The sequence below is a fragment of the Ahaetulla prasina genome, chromosome 3 (genome assembly GCF_028640845.1).
Source record: "Ahaetulla prasina isolate Xishuangbanna chromosome 3, ASM2864084v1, whole genome shotgun sequence".
Lineage (NCBI taxonomy): Eukaryota > Metazoa > Chordata > Lepidosauria > Squamata > Colubridae > Ahaetulla > Ahaetulla prasina.
The window spans coordinates 204443877-204466246 of record NC_080541.1 but is presented as its reverse complement, the minus strand read 5'-3'; the positions used below and the strand labels follow the sequence as shown (position 1 = coordinate 204466246).

At 41.3% G+C, this 22370-nt stretch overlaps 1 long non-coding RNA gene across 1 annotated transcript; it reads right to left on the bottom strand.

The window, feature by feature from the left end:
* Nucleotides 1-856: 856 nt before the first annotated feature.
* Nucleotides 857-21657, bottom strand: LOC131195879 (uncharacterized). The gene is made up of 3 exons (XR_009154565.1): nt 21284-21657; nt 5507-5848; nt 857-3525 (listed from the first exon to the last, which is right to left on the bottom strand). It is a non-coding gene; the product is annotated as an uncharacterized LOC131195879 (long non-coding RNA).
* Nucleotides 21658-22370: the final 713 nt, after the last annotated feature.

Below are 22370 nucleotides of genomic sequence, written 5' to 3'. Positions count from 1 at the left end.
ATAACAGTTAAAAAACTTATTCTACATGGCCGAATTATTAAAAGCAATATAAATAATAAAACCCATTTAAAACCAGTATAAATTTAAAATCTAATCCAGTCCTGCGCAGATGAATAAATATGTTTTAAGCTCGCGACGGAAGGTTCGGAGGTCCGGAAGTTGACGAAGTCCTGGGGGGAGTTCGTTCCAGAGGGTGGGTCAACTTGGACTATATTCTTATATTCAGTGAAAATACGGAAGAGCACATCAAGTTAGTCGGGCAAGTGCTGAAAAAACTCCTAGCAGCCAAACTTTACGCAAAGCTGTCAAAATGCAAGTTCCATAAGGAGTCCTTGGACTACCTGGGCTACAGGGTGTTGAACCAAGGAATTAAAATGGACCCAGGGAAGGTGAAGGTGGTGCTAGACTGGCAGCCCCCAAACGAACATGTAAGCAGCTTCAAAGTTTCCTGGGGTTTGCAAATTTTTAAAGGCAATTCATCCCTTCCTTTGCCGAAGTTGCTCTCCCCTTGACGGAATTGCTAAAAACTGGTCCATCTCCCGGCAAGCCAAAACCTAGCCATTTCCACACCTGTCTCTCCCTGCAGCTGGAAACCTAGCACATTAGGGAGCAAGCTTCATTAATGTCATATAACCTTTCTATGTGCTGGAAAACATTTCATTAAAGTGTAGTGAATGTGTTTTTTAAAAGCTCTCACAAATAAGATTTTTCAGGGTGTGTTTTCTTCTGCAGGGGGGGACGCCTGTCAGCTTTGGAAGCCATACTAGTCCGGAAGCTTCTGTGCTGCCATTTTTTCATGTGTGAGAAAGTAGGAGGAGGAATTTAGTAGAGGGGTTGCTATTAGACATAATAACATTCTTCCTGTCGGTCAAGGTCAGGCCGGTCCTGCATCTGGAGAAGGAGTGGTCGGAGTGATGTCTCAGGATGGGACGGTTGGCGATTGAAGCATGTGATCGGCAGAGGAGTCGGGGTGGTTTTGGGGGTTTTGATTTACTGAGGGAAAGCTCGGATCTCTCAGATTTGGATTTTCCCAGATATGCCAGTTTACCTATCCTAGTAAAAGAACTTTGAAAGATGCGTGCTTCGGAGTTTTTACTTGGCGAGGGGTTTTGCTGGAACACTGACAGGAGACTTAACAGCAGTTACAAAGAAATCAGCATATCTAAAACAGGTGCTATCAAAGCAATGAGATTCCTGGGAGGTGGGTGATTTTTTGTGTGTGCAACTTTGCTGCAAAAGAAGTAAGACTGCTATGGGTGCCTGAACTAATAAATTCAACATGCAATTAAAATGAGAAAGTTTTAGATCAGATGGGTAACTGTGGCCAATATTAGAAAATTACTAGGCAACTTAGAGCACTTTGGAACACACTGTTCCTTTTACCGCACACAATGAAAATATTTAGGAGGAAATTACTTCCGAATTCATGCAAGCAGAGCACCCCTCTATTACTTATCCAAAAGCTGCTGCTGTTTTAAACTCCATGTATTCTGTGTGTCAACTCACAGTGCAACTCTTTTAAGTAGCAACATTTTTTAATCTCATGGGTAAAAAATAGATTGCTTTAATAAATGGCAGACAAGCATAGTGTTCAAACATTATAACACCTTGTAAATAATATGTTTACTAAACCAATAAATATCAGGATGTGGCTTGAATGGCTGCCAGGGCTTCTCTGTTCACCTGTTACTCATTTCCTTTCTGCGCTCTGCATTCCAGGGTCTGCAGGAATGCAAAAGATTTTACTACTAGCTTCAGCATAGTTTGGAGGGATTGTAAAAGTGATGTATGTGTGTCATCTGTTATCCTAGCAGTCTTAAGAAAATGACTTTAAAACGGGCTTGACTGTAAGGAGACTAAATCCCTCAGAAGCTACTGATTGCCTAAGTGAAACTTACTATGTACGGACATAGTGAATTCTATAATATGACTAATACTAAGTTCCAATATAGTTAGATTTCATTTAGCATAAAATCTAGGATAAACTCACCCATTATTATTTAGTGAGTATAAAACAAGATGTGATAGCTTGCAAACCGATCAACCCACCCATAAATTAGTTTGACATTGTATGTGTACATTGGTAGTTCATATTTTGAGCTAAGCCATAACACAGTGTGCTGTGTAAACAGCAAATCATTAGGCTTTGTGAATCACAATGTATGGTTTAATATGGTTTGATTAATAAACTATAGTTAAACCATGGATATATGAAATGAGTGAAATGATGGGTGGATGGAGCATCCCACCACCGCCTCTAACAGTTCGCCTGATCTGGGTGACCCACCACTGCAAAAATTCATCCTTCAATCTTTCATTATTCATTGACTCAATATACACTCCTAGTACCAATCACAATCATTAATACGTAATTTTATGATACAGAGTATAATTCTATTAATATACATATGTATATTAAAATATATTTTCATTGTCTAATCACCCGTTTTTTATTTCTAATGTCATTCTACTGTTAATACGCATGTTTACTTTAAAATATATTTGAAATATGTTCTTTCATTAGCTAATCACCCATTACTTAGTTCTAATATTTCACTGCTAATCATATTTTTATGCATCTTTAATATTTCAAATTCTAGTTTCACTTATTGTTTTGTTCTTATCATAAGTGGTATTATGTTGTTTGAAGAGCTCACAGTCTAATCTTAATGGAGGTCTACCTAATTCAGGGGTGTCAAACTCATGTTGTCACAGCAGCATCATGTGACATATTAGGAATTTTTTTCCCTTTTTGCTAAATCAGGTGTGGCCATCATGTGATGCATCCGGCCCGTGGGTCGAGAGTTTGACAGCCCTGATTTAACTGCTGCATTTCAGTTCCTGGTGAACTATAGGACTAATTCAGGATGGAAAAGGCCCACCTCTATGTCTAATATCCCTGGCTATTGATCGCTTCAACAATGGATATCCCTGGCTATTGATTGCTTCAACAATGGATAGTTAGGAAGAGGCAAGGCTGAAATTTATTATGGTTGGTTAGAATCAGCCATATGTTTAGACTGGATTTCTATTATAGTGAGATAGTGCTTATATTCTATAGTACAATATTGGCATCTTTTAATATTTGTGCTAGGTATTTCTTTGTAATGTATTTCTTTGTAATGTAGGCAACCTTATTATAATGTTTTTGTGCTGTTTTAGATATTCAGTTATTCTTTGTTTCAATTCCTGTTTTTTTTTCTTCCTGGAGGGCTTTTCTTTTTCTGTGGAGAAGGCAGAGAGATGGTTTGAGAATGAAAATGATTCAATAGCTAGTCCTTTACTGCTGATTCCCTCTAGTTTGCCTCTACAATCTGAGTTACTTGTGGCAAGGCTTCAATTTCTTTGCACTGGGTAGATCATTACAGTTTGATTCTATTTCTGTGAACACTTTATTTCTATACCGTGCTAAAACCATAAATCGATACTGATGTCCTAGTTTCTGTTATTTCCAATTCTTGATGTTGTTCTTTCCTGAACTTGGTGCATTGTCTTCATGTGTACTAATTTTCAATTCTTGTTGACCTAATTTGTAACAGCAAATAATAATTATTTTTTTTGTTTCCAGTCTTTATATATTTGCAATGAGTAAGCAACATTTCATCTCATTGTCCTACAGTTGCTGGCCCTGGTCAATAATCCTAAATCCTGTAATTCACTTGTCACCAGATATCCAGGATCTCCAACACTTCATTGACTCAGCCACAACTGATATAGAAAGGGGTTTGTAAGTTACATGTCTGACTCCTCTGATTTCTCTGATGAACCCATCCAGTACAATTGAATCTCTAACATAGTTCTCGTCTTTCTCAGATTGGGCATGGATAGCATTTCTGTCTAAATTTACTTGGTGATGGTATATTCCAGGTTTGCTTAATTTCAGGCATTTTAATCTGCCTTGGGCCTTCCACCTATGGCCTCTTTTTAACCCTATGGCTCCCCTGCTAAAATCCTCGCTTCTAAACCCTTATATATGGAAGCTCTGTTCCAAAGTTATCTGTTCTTCTCAGTTCTTCCCAAGTTATATTGACTTCAGTCTAGAGCAGGAAATGTTCTGCCTTGTGAATAAGAATACTCCTTTCCTCTGAAGTTGGGACAGCATTAAAAAAAAATATCACAGGGTTCTTCCAGATCTCTACTTCTTATTTTGATTACTACAAGGTCTGGAAAATATTCCTGGAAATATAGGCATGATTCAGAGCACAGCCTACTTCTTCTCGAATATTTAGTCTTTTTGCTTATGCTTTCTTCCTTCTAATGTTTTGTTTTTTTAACAATATATTGAAGTTCCAATGCAATACCATACAAGGACTCCGTTCCCTACACACAGCCTTCAGTTAACATTTTAGATGAATTGTTGTACAATGAATTCTTAAACCATGGCATTTGGAACAAAATGCCCAGATAGCTTAAACTAAAAACGAAAGAAGAAATATATTGGTGAAAAAATCTAAGTGCTTACTATTTTCATTTTCACTGAACTATTGTTCTCCTAGTGGGATGCAGTGGCTCAGGGGCTAGGACATTGAGCTTGTTGATCGAAAGGTCGGCAGCTCGGCAGTTCAAATCCCTAGTGCTGCCATGTAACGGGGTGAGCTCCCGTTACTTGTCCCAGCTTCTGCCAACCTAGCAGTTTCGAAAGCACCTAAAAATGCAAGTAGAAAAAATAGGGACCACCTTTGGTGGGAAGGTAACAGCGTTCCGTGCACCTTTGGCGTTAAGTCATGCCGGCCATATGACCACGGAGACGTCTTCCGACAGCGCTGGCTCTTTGGCTTTGAAACGGAGATGAGCACCGCCCCTAGACCTAGACCTAGAGTCGGCAACAACTAGCACGTATGTGCGAGGGAAACCTTTACCTTACCTATTGTTCTCCTATAAGCTGCTAAATGCTGTTTTCTTTTTTTTCTGTGCAAAACTATTGTAGCCATTTCCTTCCATTAGCTACACAAAGAGCTATTCTAGTTCTAGAACTACTATATTAATAATCATTTATCTCTATTTCCTGCCCTTTAGCCAGCTACCCTGTTTCCCCCAAAATAAAACATTCCCTGATAATAAGCCCAAACGGGCTTTTAAGCACATGGCAATAAAGCCAAGCGCTTATTTCAGGGTTCAAAAAAATATAAGACAGGGTCTTGTTTTCGGGGAAACACAGTAGCTATCTATTAGTAGACCTGTGCTCTTCATCCCAAATGACTAAATTTATGCAAGGGAAACATGTTTCCTTTCTCACAGATTTCATAATATGTTACCACAACTGCCTTTTTATTTTGTTTCTAAGTTTTGAAATTTATATTTGTTTTGTAATTACCAGGTACAATGGTACTATGCCTAGTTTCATATTGATACTGATATTGATTTTTTTTTCTCTTCTCCATTTTCTTTATATTTTTTTTACTCTGGTTCATTGTTTTTGCATTTCTTGTAGCTAGTGATTTTTTTGTTTTGTTTTTTTGTCCTTTTCTACATTAGAACCAGTAATGCATTTCAAAATTTAACTTACCCAAATGTCAGATGGATGATCTTTCCCAAAGCATTTTGTAACGCCGCATACAAAGAATCAGTGGATCACCTCTACTTAGGTAATTCCTTGAATCTCGCCTTCACTTTCTGGGCATGCCAAGAAGCCTAAGGGAAGGGAGGTGTGGAAGATCTGGCCAGCTATACATGGGACTCCCAAGGGAAGAGCCCTAGCAGGGGGGGCAGGGTGGAGGGTCACACCCTTCCCAGTCTCTCCTTGCAGCTCCCAACCAGATGTGGTGAGGTGTGTGGGCTGTGAGAAAGGCTGATCATGAGCTGGCAGTGATCAGATTGCTTGCAGAAACTCTTTCTGTTATTTCCAATTCTGCATGTTGTTCATTTCAGCATTGGAAGGAGGGTGAGACAAAAGAACGGGAAAGAGTGATGCTTATTTTAAAAAACTAAATGCACTTAATCCTTGACTTACAACCATACATTTAGTGACGATTTGGTTACAATAGCACTGCAAAAAGGATTTTCACCCTTACGACCTTGCAGCATTCCCCCATGGTCTTGTGAATCAATTCAAACGTTTGGCAACTGACTCATATTTATAACAGTTGCATCAACAGGGGTCATGAAATTCCCCTTTTGCGACCTTCTGACAACCCAAGTCAATGGGGAAGGCAGATTCACTTAGCAACCACTTTATTAACTTAACTGGAGTGGTTCACTTAACAACCGTGACAAGAAAAATCATAAAATGGGGCAAACCCACTTAACAGCTGTCTCGTTTACCAAGAGAGATTTCAGGCTCAGTTGTCATAAGTAGATAGGCACTCCTTGTTTGTTTAACAATCACAACTGGGACCAGCAACTCAGTCTCTAAGCAAAGCGGTCACCAATGAAGCATCACAGTTTTATGACTTTACTTCAACTTTCCAAAGGTCATAAATGCAAGGATTGACCCCAAAGTTATTTATTGCAAATGGTCACTTAATGAGACAGTTGCTAAACAAGAACTACCTGTAGTTCCAAATCAAAATTACCCTAACAAAAAAGTAGAAGAGCAAGTCTTTCCTAGCCATGAATATCCACTTTGCCCTGAGACAGGGGGCAGGATGCACAATGGCCATCTTTTCCTACTCTTCCTTATAAAGCTGTGTTCTTGGACCATTCTCAACTAAATAAATCCTTTTATTTTGACTGGTTGTGGTATTATACTGGGACTGGGAGATCCAAGTTCTACTCCACCTTCAACAACCTTCACAAACGGAAGCTCACTGTGTGACTCTGGGCAAGTCACTTTCAGCACAACCTACCTCACTGGGCAAAATCCATTTCTCCCCTTACCTTCAAAATTTAAGTAAGCATCACGCTTGTCTGAGTCACACAACTTACTCCATCCTTTTCTCACATCCACACCCATTTTTCCCCAAACTTCTTTCTCTGCCCTTCCTCTTCCACACTCACACCCACACATATTTTCTCCCCACTGATCAGTCATACACATGATCTCTCAATCTCTCTCTCCGTCTCTCTCCCTCCCTCCCCCCCCACCTACCTATCTACACACAGTTGCATTGACGCCAAGTCATATTCCATATACAAAGTTGGGAGGCCCATCTACTTCCCAAAATATGCAAATAAGGTAAGCCATTGTCTCAAGCATCAGAACTATCACAGCTGAAATATCAAATCTTATGGATTCTGTTTTCAGACCGCTTATCCCCAGCACCCCAACTATCTAAGAGACTCCACAGACTCCCTAAGACTGAAATCCATGAGACATCATCTCCCCAAGATGGCTTTCCCCCTATAGTGCAGAGGTGAAATGCTCCCAGTTCGGACCAGATCACCCGATCCGGTAGTGATGGCAGCGGGTGGTTCGGAGAACTGGTAGCAAAAATCCCTGGCCCCGCCCCCTGCCCCAGCTGAGCCGCGCAATCATCAGAGGGTTTTTTTTTACTTTTAAAAGCATTTTTTCTTTGGCCAAAAAATGCTTTTAGAAGTAAAAAAAAAAGCCTCTGATGATCGCGTGGCTCAGCTGGGATCGTCAGAACCCTTTAAAAGCATTTTTTCTTCGGCTGAAGAGGTGGTTTTAAAAAAAGTTTTTAAAAGGCTCCTCTGGCAATCCCAGCTGAGTTGCCTGATCACCAGAACCTTTTAAAAGCATTTTTTACAACCTCTTTGGCTGAAGAGGTGGTAAAAAAAATGCTTTAAAAAAAAAAGTTGGCCACGCCCACCCAGTCACATTACCCCCAAGCCACGCCCACAGAACCGGTAGTAACAAATTTTACATTTCACCCCTGCTATAGTGTGTGTAATGTCACACATTAGTGACTGGACCTGAGTAAATTCTTTCTCCAAAATCTTTGGGAAAAACCAGTTGCCAGAGCTTATTCTCACATCTTGCTAACTCCCCCACTAACTTTTCAGAGACATGACCAAGTCTTTGTCTTGTCCCTAGCCTTTTCTACACATAGCTCAAATTTGTCCTTGCTGCTCTAGTTTTAAAGTAGTATTTTTAATCTTCTTTCAAGTCAAGTCTTGGCATAGGAAGGTTTTCAGGATGGCACAATCAGGACTGGATTTTGCTGAACTCCTGTTGATCAGTTGAATCTGCTATGGATTCTTCACGTCCCTCTGGTCACTTATCTGTGTTTTCCATGTGCGTTTTAGCTTAATTATTATTTTATTAGTTTTCTTAATACTTCTGGTAAACAAAATAGAAAAACAAGGTGTGAAAACCAAAACTATCCATAAGAGGAAAGCCTCTCAATAATAAAGATTAAGCATCTATTTGTTGTTAGTTGCGAAGTCATGTCTGACTCAGCATGACCCCATGGACAATGTTCTTCCAGGCCTTCTTGCCCTCTACCATCCTCTGGAGTCCATTTAAACTCACACCAACTGCTTCAGTGACTCCATCCAGTCACCTCATTCTCTGCCGTCCCATTCTTCTTTGCACTCAATTGTTCCCAGCATTAGGATCTTCTCCAGTGAGTCCTTCCTTCTCATTAGGTGGCCAAAGTATTTGAGTTTCACCCTCAGGATCTGGCCTTCTAAAGAACAGTCAGAGTTGATCTCCTCTAGAACTGACCCTTGCAGTCCAAGGGACTCGCAGGAGTCTTCTCAGCACCATAATTCTTTATTTGCCAGCAAATTTGGAAAACTCAACAGTGGCCACAGGATTGGAAAAGGTCAGTTTACATTCCAATTCCAAAGAAAGGCAATGCCAACGGATGTTCAAACTATCGCACCATTGCACTCCTTTCACATGCTTAGTAAAGTTATGCTTAAAATCCTACATAGATACAGCCATTTTAACACTATAAGAATCAGTATATGATATTAAATCTTTCCCTGCTTTATTAAAATAAGAAATCAGAACTCTGATAATGGATGGCCAGATATGAGGTTAAGATAGCCCCAGATCCTTAGGATCTAATCAACCCACCTAACTCATGTAACCAACCCAATGCAATCAACCCATCTGCTAGTTGTTCCATGACATGCTTGCTCCCTAACATTCCCCCCAACCACCACCTTAAAGCCTTTTTTCTGAAGCTACCAGAAAGAAAGCCATTATTTCAACCTACTAGGCAATTGGTAAGACTGGCAAGGAATGGATGCAGTAGATGTTCTACCACAGTCTCCATGGTAGGAGACTTTAAAGATCGATTAGTTATGTCATCAGACACGAATAGTTTCTGAAATCTCTGTTCACAAGTCGTAACATGATTGCATGAATTGGAATGTAATAATGAAACCACCACTTCATTCTGGAACTATGCTGCCAAGAAAGGACATGATTAAATGCAAGAGAGAAACTCGCCCTCTAAGCAAGCTTACGTCTCATACCAAGTCTTGCAGGACAAACCCAATATTCTCTTTCTGATAATGCAAATATTAGTTTTAGATTCCAGGCTGGATGGTCTTGTGATCGAGAGGGAGAATGTTCATATGACAGCACAAGTACAGCACATTTTTTGTTGCTGCCCTACCACTCCCAACATCCGTCAGGGCAGGGAATGCTGGCTGAGGCCAATGAGGGTATTTTAACATCCTGTTCCCATGATGGCAATGATTGAAGGTGATGCTGCATATTTCTCTTTAAAAACTAAATAAAAACAACAGCCTGTTGCAGTTGTAGGGCTCTCTGGAACCTACTCTTGGAATTTGGATTTTTTGCCCCAGCATCTTCTCTCCACTAGGACAGTAAAGCTGGATCCTAACACAGGATTATCAGTTCAAAATATCCATCCATGGTAAAAGAAGGCCAACCGATAACTGAGTTGCATAGGGATCTACTTGGATACAAGCTTTCACCTAAGCATATCAACAGCTAACTAGCTCTGACAAATCAGCCATCAATAGACACATAGATATTAACAACATCTATAGACTATGCAAAAGAGACAATCAACCAGCCCAAAAGAGAAAAAGATTCTAGCTCCTCTTCACCCGTAATCAGCCCTCAGATTAGCCTATATTACCTCCAAGGTTAACTTCAGGCCAACAATCAAGTAAGCAATACCCCAATCAAGAAACGACCAAAGAGCCATCAGTAACAGCCCAACCAAAGAATCTCTAAGACTGCCCCCACCCACACAGACAGGCAAGTCACCAGAATATAAACTGACAGCAAACAACACCCCTTACTAGCACTGATGATGTTACCTAGGTAGGGTAATAAAACATCTGCAAGAAAACGAGCAAGCTCAGAGAGTACCAGGGACCCTTCATTTCAACCCTGAGCTACAAATATTCTCCTCTATTGGCGCATTATCTTTTTAATTATTTGACATCAAGCATGAGTGTCCTTTTCTACTTCAAAATTATATTTAATTCAGCACCGTAGTGTCAGAAATAAGTTCCATTTTATTATGATTGCCATGATAGTATACAGTAGTAATGTAAACAAATTCGAAGTCTGAAATTGCACAGATGCGATTATTGTTGGGGGCCTACAGTGTTTGAAGATTGTTGGGTAGTTTTGCTCGAATCAGGTAGCAATATAGGAGCAAAAGTAATTGTATAGCTGTCGATCTAAAGCCCTTGTTGCCTTGTTTAAAGTTAACAAGTTTGAAAAACACTGAATTAAGAGTGTCCTGCTTCCGTGTTCTTTTGTTAATGATTCTTAAACTCAAGAAAGGGGGAAGTGAGAGGAACAATAATGTTCTGCAAATTCCCCTTAATCCTCCCACTTGATTCAATCATGCAGCCATTGTGACCAAAGAACAATTCTTGGGGATTTTGTCAACATTTATCCTATCAAAAGTTAGTCCCGGGGGCGGGGGGCGGAAATCCAGAGAAATACTTCCTTAAAATTTCTGCTTACATGGAGATCCAAATTCCTTGTGTATGATGAGCTGTGACCGTGTTATGCACTACATGAGAAGGTTTGGTATTCATAGGACGTCAAAATCTAAATGTTTCTAATATGGGAACAGAAGCAACTCCACTTTACTTCAACATACACCAGCCCTTGAGTTGGCAGAAAACTATACCCTAGTTATGATAATTATAATTATGGTTATATACACTAACCTTTTCTGGACCGAGTGCCCAAAGCGGGTGCATACCCCCAAACCCCCAAAATGCAATGCGCGCACGGCCCCGCATATTTGCATGCGGCCCTCCGCACATGCGTGCATCCCCCTGTACACACCCCACCCCCTGCGCATGCACGTGTCCCCCCACATGCAACATGCCTCCTGCACATATGTGGCAGAGACCTGAAGACCAGCTGGCTGGTGGGAAGTGTGCACGCATGGACGGCAGAGCCGAACTGGGGCAATGGTTTGCGTACCCACAGAGATGGCGCTGTGTGCCATAGGTTCGCCATCACGGTTATAGACTATACATTTATGATCATTCCCATAAATGATCTCTGTCTCCTTGGCCAATGGTAGCTTCCTTACTTAAAGGAGACATGGCACATTAAGGATCCGAATTAGTGGGTCCTGTTTGTTTTATTATCCTCCCTTCGCACTGCATGTCACCAGCCAGTAAGAAAATATCCACAAACACGTTTAATGTGGCCTAATTTATAGGGTGCATTGAATAGAATAGAATAGAATAGAATTTTATTGGCCAAGTGTGATTGGACACACAAGGAATTTGTCTTGGTGCATATGCTCTCAGTGTACATAAAAGAAAAGATACGTTCATCAAGGTACAACATTGGAAGAGCATTTCACCATCCACTGCTTCGTCTGAAAGTCAGGTTCCTTTTAAACATGGCTTTAGCTCAGTTGCAGAAGACTGCTCAACTGGTCTTTAAAAGCGGCCAAAAAACAGGAGAGTTCAGCATGAGGCCGTGCTTTTCCACTGCAGCTTTTCCACTGCCGCTCTTGGTTACAGGCTTTTCAGACTAATCTGGGCCTTTGAGTTGGAGTTCACAGACCTTGGATGCATTGCACTACAGCCTGTCTAAAAGAAGTGGCCTGTTTGGCTGCAAAGCAGAAAGGTCCCAGGTGAGGGTGCCCAGGGGCCAGAGGCAATTGGGGCCGTGATAGCTCAGGCTGTTAAGAAGCCTGTTATTAGAACACAGAACCTGCAATTACTGCAGGTTCAAGCCCGGCCCAAGGTTGACTCAGCCTTCCATCCTTTATAAGGTAGGTAAAATGAGGACCCAGATTGTTGGGGGGGGCAATAAGTTGACTTTGTAAAAAATATACAAATAGAATGAGACTATTGCCTTATACACTGTAAGCCGCCCTGAGTCTTCGGAGAAGGGCGGGGTATAAATGTAAACAAAAAAAATATATCTTGAAGTGGCCAATAATGGCAAAGGGATACTGCATGGATCCCAACTTGTGAGGCCAGCTGCATGAGGCATCAAATGAATAGTTGTGAAGCATGTTGGATTGCACCGATGGTGCAATTTCCATAGCTCATTGCCTGCTTAAAGAAAAAAAAACACGCTTCGTTTAAACCTAGATATTAATAGTTTAAATCTGCCTCTGTTAGGACCTGGGGATGAAATGAAGGCATAGTGAAGATGTAACAAGAAAAGGTTGCCAGGGCATGTTTACACCATGGTTAGATGCAAGCGAGGAAAGGCCCGCATCATCTTTGTTCTGCAAGAAATTTTGACACACCCAACTATAAATTTTGCTAGATAACACTGATCGTTATTTCCATGGTATTATTTCATGAGACTTTGAACTCTTTAAACCTTTTGTGTGTTCCGCAATCAAATGAGATCTTTATTCACATCTCAATACTTTGGTAAAATCTCTTGGTATATTAAAAAAAAAAAAACCCAGACAAGAATTTTCCTTAGTACAAGATACTGGAGTGTCCCAGCTTTGTTTGAAAGATACCATTTATTTTGCTTTCCAATAGAAACAACTCACTTCTCAAAAGCCTCTTATTTAAAATCAGGAATGCCAAGGTTGCAATTCTGTTGGCATTGATTTAAAATTATATTTATTTCAGAACATAGGATTTACTTTTGGCAGACCGGGATGCCCTATGCACGGTCACTCACGCTCTTGGAGAATAGGTTGACTCCCTCTTCTGGTTGGCAACCCCTGAGATATCAGAACATTGCTGTCATGTCTCCCCTAGTCCTTCTTTTCATTAAACTAGACATACCTAATTCCAGCAACCGTTCTTTATATATTTTAGCCTTCAGTCCCCTAATTATCTTTGTTGCTTTTCTCTGCACTCTTTCTAGAGTTTCAACATCTTTTTTACATTGTGGTGACCAAAACTGGATGCAGTATTCCAGGTATGGCCTTACCAAGGCCCATAGGGGGCTTAGGCTAGTGTAAGTTTCTATGCCCCAAATTAGAATAAATTTTTACATTGTGTGCTCCAATTGTCTTGATCTTATCAATTAGCTGTGGTGACACTGTGGTTACAATGCAGTATTGCAAGCTAATTCAGTTCACTGCCAGAAGTTCACCGGCTCAAGGTTGTCTCCGCCTTCCATCCTTTCGAGGTCGGTAAAATGAGGACCCAGATTGTTGGGGGGGGGGGGCAATATGCTGACTTCATAAACCGCTTAGAGAGAGCTGTGAAGCACTATAAAGTGGTATATAAGGCTAACTGCTATTGACATCAATTAGGTTTAATTTAAAAAAAATCAAAGATTCTAAGAAATCCAAAATGGATCAACTATCATTTCATCGTTTGATGTCAGAGCATATCATGAGCAGATAAGGACTTGACCAATTTATTTATTTGGTTATTATATAGAAATATATAGAATAACAGAGTTGGAAGGGACCTGGGAGGTCATCTAGTCCAACCCCCTGCTTAGGCAGGAAACCCTACACTACTTCAGACAAATGGTTAGCCAACATCTTAAAAACTTCCAGTGTTGGAGCATTCACAACTTCTGAAGGCAAATTGTTCCACTGAGAAATTGTTCTAACTGTCAGGAAATTTCTCCTTAGTTCTAAGTTGCTTCTTTCCCTGAGTCCTTTGGGAGAAGGGCGGTATAGAAATCAAATAAAAAATAAATAAAAAATAAAAAAAATAGTTTCCACCCATTGCTTCTTGTCCTGCCTTCAGGTGCTTTGGAGAATAGCTTGACTCCCTCTTCTTTGTGGCAGCCCCTGAGATATTGGAAGACTCCTATCATGTCACCCCTGGTTCTTCTTTTCATAAGACTAGACATATCCAGTTCCTGCAACCATTCTTTATAGGTTTTAGCCCCTAGTCCTCTAATCATCTTTGTTGGTCTTCTCTGCACTCTTTCTAGGGAATCAACATCTTTTTTCATTGTGGCGACCAAAATTGGATATAGCATTCCAAGTGTGGCCTTACCAAGGCATTATAAAGTGGTATTAACACTTCACCTGATCTTGATTCTATCCCTCTGTTTATGCAGCTTAGAACTGTGTTGGCTTTTTTGGCAGCTGCATCACATTGCTGGCTCATATTTAAATGGTTGTCCACTAGGACTTCAAGATCCCTCTCACAGTTACTACTATTGAGCGAGGTATCACCTATACTGCACCTGTGCATTTTGTTTTTCGTGTTTTGCATCTTCACTGGTGCAACAGCAGTCACACAACTTTCCTTTATAGTGAAAGTCATATAGTTCATGCGTAGTATACACATGCAAAACTATCTCTGACAAACAAGCATATCCAACATGCCTCTACAAGGCCAAACTAGAATGAAATGCTATGAAGAAATATAGGAAACTGTCTCTCTTTCTTTCTTACTATGGGTTACGTGGGAAAAGACTCACCTAGCTGGCCTTGCATTTGTCTGCCATTAAATGACTATCTAGAGCAGGGGTGTCAAACTTGATTTCATTGAGAGCTGCGGCAGGGTTGTGTTTGATCTTTGGGGGCTGTGCTGGGGGCGTGGCCAGCTTGACATCACTTGTATCAGGGCATCTGTGGTGGCCCAAGTGCTCGGCCAGCGAAAATGGGCTCCTGAGCTCCATTTTTGGCTGTGACAGTCTCCTGTAACCTTCTGCCAGTGAAAATGGAGCTCCGGAAGGCCACCCGCAGTCCTTGCGAACTTCGTTTTCACTGGCAGAAGACCGCGGGCCGGTCCTTTGCTGTTCCCAGGGCGGCCCCGCAGGCCAGATCTAAGCATTCAGTGGACTGGATCTGGTCCCCGGGCCTTGAGTTTGATACCCCTGATCTAGAGGAAGTAGATCGGGAGAGACATTTTGCTTTTACAACAAAAGTTCATTCAGGTTCAGGATATTTGCTGTTCACAATCAATATCATTCTGGGCAAAGAGAGCTTTCAGTGAAGGGAGAGTAAAGTTCAAAGGCAGAGCATTGAATAGGGAAAAGATGAGCCACTTGTCCTGGTAAAAAAGAGAACATGAGGCAGAGGGACAACAAAACTGACTTAGTATCAGGGCTTCTCTAGATTGTCAAAAGAATGAAGATGACGTTCCAAGTGAACCTCCTCTTCAGAGTAACTTCATGAAGTAGTCCATCCATTGCTTCTAATCAGCCGAGTGGCCACAATGCTTCACTCTGCCTAAACAGCAACCACTGGTAATTGTGCAGTTGCAGAAATCACTGTCAGTGGGACCTTAACTTAATTCTCTATGAAGATAGAAGAACATATTGTTGTGACCCAGGCCCAAGTAGGTAGTAATAAACTCAGTCAGTTTAAAAACAAGCAAACTTTATTAGAAAAGCTGAGAATTAACTCATTTTCAGCGTAGTCCAAACTAAATCAAAGCAAAATAACACAATTCCTCAGGCTTATCACCAACCTTGGTCTTAATTAGGCAAACTGCCAAAGGCCTTTCTTGGCCAAAGCTCAAAAGCAGAAGACTCCGATGAGAAACAAATGCAGCAAGACAAAGCTATCAACCTTGTTTTCCAGCAAAGAGCCCAAACGCTGTTGCCAGTCTTTTAAGCCTTATGGGAGGGGCCAATCATCTCTTGGCCCTACCCCCGAGTCATAAAGCTTTAGCTCCTCTTGCCTTCTGTCAGCTCTTCTCATGCGTGCATTAGGAACAGTCTCCTCCTGTTCCTCTGCCTCACTACTGTCAGCCTCTGGAGGTCCAGAGTCCGCACATCACTCTCCGATGGCCCTGGCCCCACCTCTGCCTCCGACGCAGAGCCCTCATCCGGGCCTTCCCCAGCCTCCAGGACTGGCACATGTTCTTCCTCAGACTCATCGCTGTCTGACTTGTTGCCAGCTCCACAGGCTGCTGGGAGTTCACAACACATATGCACTTTGCCATGTGAAGGCAGAATACCTTGCTGAGGGGCACACACACATACATCAGGTCATGTATGGGAAATTGATAGCTGTTATTTTTCTTTGGGCTTGGCTTAGGACTGTTAGCCATTATGAACACAGCTAATATGGCCTGAAAAGCTGTAGTGTTGTGAGTGAATGAGGCAACTGTGGTTTCTTCAAAAAGCCGTAGTTAAACCAGGTAAATGCAATGTGGAAACTCCAGCAAGTGGGGATAATTATTAAACTAGCCTTCCTCAGATGCTTTGGCTTACATCTCAAGTCATTCTACCCAGCAGGTCCAACCATTAAATATAATGTGTATTGTAAACAAAGGCTGGGCAGAATATGTTGAACTACAGGGCTTGGGATTATTCAGTACAAAAAGGCTGCAATTATCTTTCTCTGTTTCAGATTGGGGAGGCAGGGGTGCTATTCAGCAGGTTCTGACAGGTTCTGGAGAACCATAGCAGAAATTTTGAGTAGTTCGGAGAACCAGCAAATACCATCTCTGGCTGGCCCCAGAGTGGGGTGGGAATGGAGATTTTACAGTATCCTTCCCCAGCCAAGCTATGCCCACAGAACCGGTAGTAAAAAAAATTGAATTTCACCACTCTGATGTATATGCAAGGGGGACTGAATATGAATCTTGCTCATGCTGGGTGGGGACTCTGGGATTTATAGTTCTGATACGTTTAGAGGTTGTTAGAATCAGAAAATGTGAATTTGAATTTAATGGCATGGGAAAATACAACTTTATCTCCCCAGTTAGCTCCAGACCTTTTGGGATGATCATAAACCATCCCCAACTGGTCTTAAGCTATTATATGATTTGGTTACATGAACATACTGTAGTTTACAAGCCATAATGCATAGGTTAGCATGTTGTGTGAAAGCCAGGTTTTGCAATTTATTAAATATATTATGGCTAAATATATCAAATCTTGGATATGTGAAACCAATATTTCAGGTTTGTTATAAAGAAACGAAATAGGGGGTAATTACATTTACTACTCCAGGAGACTGGCAACATAAACCATTGCGATCCCAAACTTTCAATCTTTCTCCTATATCCAATTAGAATCACATAATCACACCATTTCTCCCTATGGTTATGAGTCTGGGCTGGGGGAACCAGCATGAGAGGCCAATTAAGAGAGAGTCTGTCCGTCTTAATTGTTTTGGTGTGAGCTTGGTCACCATTTAAAATTTTATACTTTGTATGTATATATTGTCTGTAGTTTGGGGTTTCTTTCTTTTTAATTTATTGTGTGCTTATGTAATATGCCACCCAGAGTTACATGTCTGAATTGGGCACCCTTATAAATCTTGAACTCAAAGAAGTGGTACAAGATCGAAAGATGTGGAGAGACCTGACTCATAGAATCATAGAATTTAGACATGACTAAATGGATAGTATCATTTTCATCATAAATCTTGAAATTAATAAACACCTGTATAGGCCATCATCTGCTTTACCATTCTGCGTATCTTGCATGAATTGAACCAGCCTTCTTCAAACATTTCAGATGTATTGAACTCCAGCTGCAAATCTTCCAACTAGTTGAATCAAAGACTTAATGCTGAATAAGCCAGTCCCTTTCTCCTATAGCTTCTCTTATAGCTTCAACCTTCCCTTTTGGATTGAATTAAGCATTTACTCATGCTATTCTTGTGCTTGCCAAAAGACAGCCAACATATGGAACGTTGGAAGATGGATGGAAATATAGAAGATGAATAATAATGAGCAAAGATAATTAAAACACAATTATCCTTTGTCCAGTGTAACAAAATGCCAAAATTGAAATAAGCTCTCCCCGAGCTATGCAAGCTAAAAGGCTCTTGAGTTGATATCTTGGGGACCTCGTAAACATGTCCATGTAATTTTGTGGGCAACAATAGTGGTTTATCTTTGCCTTCTTTTAGAATTAAGATTTGTCATTGCAATTCTTCCAATTGCTTTAGCTTTTCAAGTTTCTTCCAGATAAACTGTGGGCTTCGGAATTGCCTGCCAATCCCACCCAGGCACTCATCAGACCTGACATTGCTTAGTTTTTTTATGGTCAGTCAAGGTCAACAACCATCTGAGGATAACAACAAGACATTCATTTCTCTAAATGATTTCTATGACAACTAGAAATATGACTGTGTATGGTGCTGCATGGGGAAAAAAAGCAAGGGGATACGGCTTTGAGAGATTACTTTTGTTTTGTTTTGAGCCCTTCCTTCCTTCCTTCCTTCCTTCCTTCCTTCCTTCCTTCCTTCCTTCCTTCCTTCCTTCCTTCCTTCCTTCCTTCCTTCCTTCCACAATATTATCTGCTTCAGGGTAATTGATGTAATTGCTCTAGCACGGGTGTCGGCAACCCACAGCTCCAGAGCTGCATGCGGGCCCTCTGCTATGAATCCCTCTCAGGTGATTCCACCACTGGCTGGCCCTGTCCCTCACCCTCCCCTCCCAGTCACTCCTCACCTGAGAAGGTAAGGGCGACAGTGGTGGATGGAGACTCACTCCACCTCCAAGACCTGCTCATTGCTCTTGCAGCACCTTGTGCAGCAGACTTAAATTTAGTGCGCTTCACAATGGGAGAGATGACATCCCTTCCTCCTCCTGAAGCCCATTACGAAGTGGAGCATTGGCTGCAGCCGGGCCGGGCCAATGACTTGGGGCAGAAAGAAAGTTGCATGTCTCCCTGAGCGACCGAGGTGCACATAGCACCAATAAGGGCTGGAAAAAGAGGCAAGTACAAGGCTGCTTCGCTCCCGCTCTGGAATATGGAGCGAGTCTCCATCTGCCTCCATTGCTCTTATCTTCTCAGGCGAGGAGTACTGGGAGGGGAGGGTGAGGAGTGGGGCCAGCCAGTGGTGGGTTCAGCTGACAGGAAGCCACAGCAGTGAGATGAAAGAGCTTCATTTATCTGGGAACCTGAAATAATTCTTGATTTAAATCATATGGTAAAAAGCACCCAAAGAAGAAGAAAGAACAACATCAGCAAAAAACAACAACCAACGCTCGCCTGTTATTGGAAATGGTTTAAGCGGGAAGACGAGAGAGAGGGGGGGGACACAGAGAGAGAGAGAGAGGGAGATACTTGTTTCTCAGAAAAAAGAAAATACCAGGATCCACAAAACCTGGGTAGGTGTGGCTGGGGAATGTCATGTGACTGGGTGGTTTTGTGGCTCCCAGTGTTTTCTTTTCTGTGGGAAATGGGTCCAAATGGCTCTTTGAGTGTTTAAGGTTCCAGACCCCTGCTTCTAGCAAGTAAATACATGTGAAGCCAAGGCAGGAAAAGCAGAAATTAGAGAAGTCTCTCCCATCACTACTAGTAAGAACATTTTGTAGAAGTTGGTGTGCATTTAGGAAAGCTGATTAAAAAGAATATATGTGGAAATATTTGAATTTAAATAGACCTATGATATGTTGTATCATAGCAAATGCGTAGAAACACGTCCACCTTTCCATATTAGAAGAATCTGTAGGTAAAAGAAAAAGAAAAGAACAGAGCAGAACCTATAACTAAATGGTCAACATAAGCTATCTTATTCAGAAATTAAGCTTTTAACTGTAAATTCTAGATGCAAGATTAATATAGGCTGGATACCTGTTACAATGAGTGAGATAGCTATCAACGACAAGAGTATATATTGTAAGCAATTGAATGGCTACATACACTAATGACTTGGAAGAAGAATAAAGAATCTGAAATGATTTAAATTGGTTGAAATCAAAAGGGGGGACAGGCATTAAACACGTAGTTCTTGTTCTGCATTAACCACAGCGACGAGCCTCCAAGAATCCATCCTGACATTGAAGGCACCAAACCTTCTGCTGCCTCCTCCTGCCTTCATTTGCACAATGTGAGTCCTGCAAAAATGTCAGCCTTGATGAAAACACAAATACTGTGCTAGAGATGGTGAGGAAAGGAACAGTTTGGTCTAATGGTTAAAATAGCTAGAAACCAAGAGACCGTGGGTGATATGAGCAGCACGAGGTGACTGCAGTTTATCTTGCTTGTGGGCTTCTCAGAGCCCTTTGGATGGTCACTTTGGCCTCAAAATGCTGGACCAAAGAGGCTTTTGTCTGACCAAGCAGACAGAGTCATAATCTGTTAATTAAGGGTTAAACCCATTGATCTTAGCCTGAAGGACAAAGTGCCAATGTTGTCATTTCATTGACTTGCAGCATGTTATTAATTTGCTAATAGTCTCATAGTCCAGTTTCATAGTCCAAAGTTCTAGACAAACTGATAACTTAAACAATAAAGGGAAGCCTGTTACAGCCTGTAATGAACACAAAGAGGTTGGAATTGTGGGTTCTTCACCTTCAATAGGAGTTCAAAACAGGCAGTACAACATGTGGTACTCCATTCCCATGCCTCCTCAATAGAGGTGGATTTCAGCAGGTTCTGACCAGTTCTGGAGAACCGGTAGTGGAAATTTTGAGAGTTCAGAGAACCGGTAGTAAAAATTTTGACTGGCCCCGCCCCCATCTATTCTCTGCCTCCTGAGTCCCAGCTGACTGGGAGGAAATGGGGATTTTGCAGTAATCTTCCCCTGGAGTGGGGAAGGAATGGAGATTTTACAGTATCCTTTCCCTGCCACACCCACCAAGCCACACCCACCAAGCCACACCCACCAAGCCATGCCATGCCCACAAGCCACACCCACAGAACTGGTAGTAAAAAATTTTGAAACCCACCACTGCTCCTCAAGGTACCTAATACTCAAAGCATCAAGGTTAATTTGGCATGCAGAAATATTACAAGCCTTTCTATCCATTTCTGATGGTACAAATAAAACAATAAGAACAACTAAGTAATACAGTAGTTTGCTCCCTTTTCAGAAACACACAGCTTGTCTTACTGATTTTTCCCCCCCTCAATACCGGCATCTTTAGTAATATCCATTTTATGTAATTAAAATGTTTTATCTTTGTGCTTTCTTCAGAAAAAATATGTCTGATTATTTATGGACAGGAAAATGTACGTTTACAATATGTATATAAGAAAATAAAAAATAAAAAACTTTTTCAGAAAACAAGTAATACCCATTTTATCCTTTGGCCAATTGTATACATAGGCATTTTGTTTGTTACATACTTATTCATATAATCAATATCAGGGATGAAATCTACTTACCTTCCTTACCGGCTCGGGAGTGCACATGCCATGTGCATGCACTCGTTTCACCCGCGCGTCACATGCATGTGCAGACCTTCTGCACATGCGCAAAAAATTCTGTGCATGCGCAGAAGGTAAAAAACACATTATTTCCTGGTTAAAACCAGAAAGTTATGACACTCAGGTGGGTGGGCAGAGTTTTACTTCGCCATCGCTACCAGATCGTCGAACTACCAGCCATGATCACTACCGGATCGCACAATCCAGTCCGATCCGGTAGCATTTCACTCCTGATCAATACATTATATACATACCTACTACACATTTATTATTGCATTTTCACTATAATTTCTTCTCTTAACAATCACTATACATTAATTTTAGGGTTTTTTTCCAGCCAACGGTACCACCTATTCCATGTTTCATAATAAATTGTTTCCTCTCTATCTTTAAGTCCCATCGTTAACTTATCTGCCCTGGTGATTTGAATAGCCAGTTCTCTCAGCTCTTGTATGCTATGCTGGATGGTGTTATGAAGCCAAAAGCTGTACTGAAACTTGTAAGGATGATTGAGCAATGCAGTTACATGGAATCACACACTGCATTCAAATACATATTTCCAAATATGACAGTGGATTCTTCATGCTCCAGTTTGCGCAACATCTTCTTTAAAAGTCAGATTTGGAAAAGTAGAGCAGCAAATTATTTCCATGTAAGTACAGGCACACCACCTGCTGGTAAGAATTAAGTATGGAAGGGCAGACAACCACAAGAGAGCTGGACTTCTCCTAGCCAGCATAGACTAATAGAGAGTAAGCCATCTGCAGCTTTGTCAAACAGGCATGGATGACCAAAGACAGGGGAACCTGCTTGCAATCCAGCCTGCTTCTTTTCCTATACAGTCATAATCTAAGTTATGAGTTGCCTTTTCTTAGCCTAGGACAAATTCTGCTGCAAATCTATATTAAGTGCCCTGTCACTTAATATAGATTGTTGTATAGATTGTAATATATAAAAAGGTAAAGGTTCCCCTCACACATACGTGCAAGTCGTTGCTGACTCTAGGGGGCGGTGCTCATCTCCGTTTCAAAGCAGAAGAGCCAGC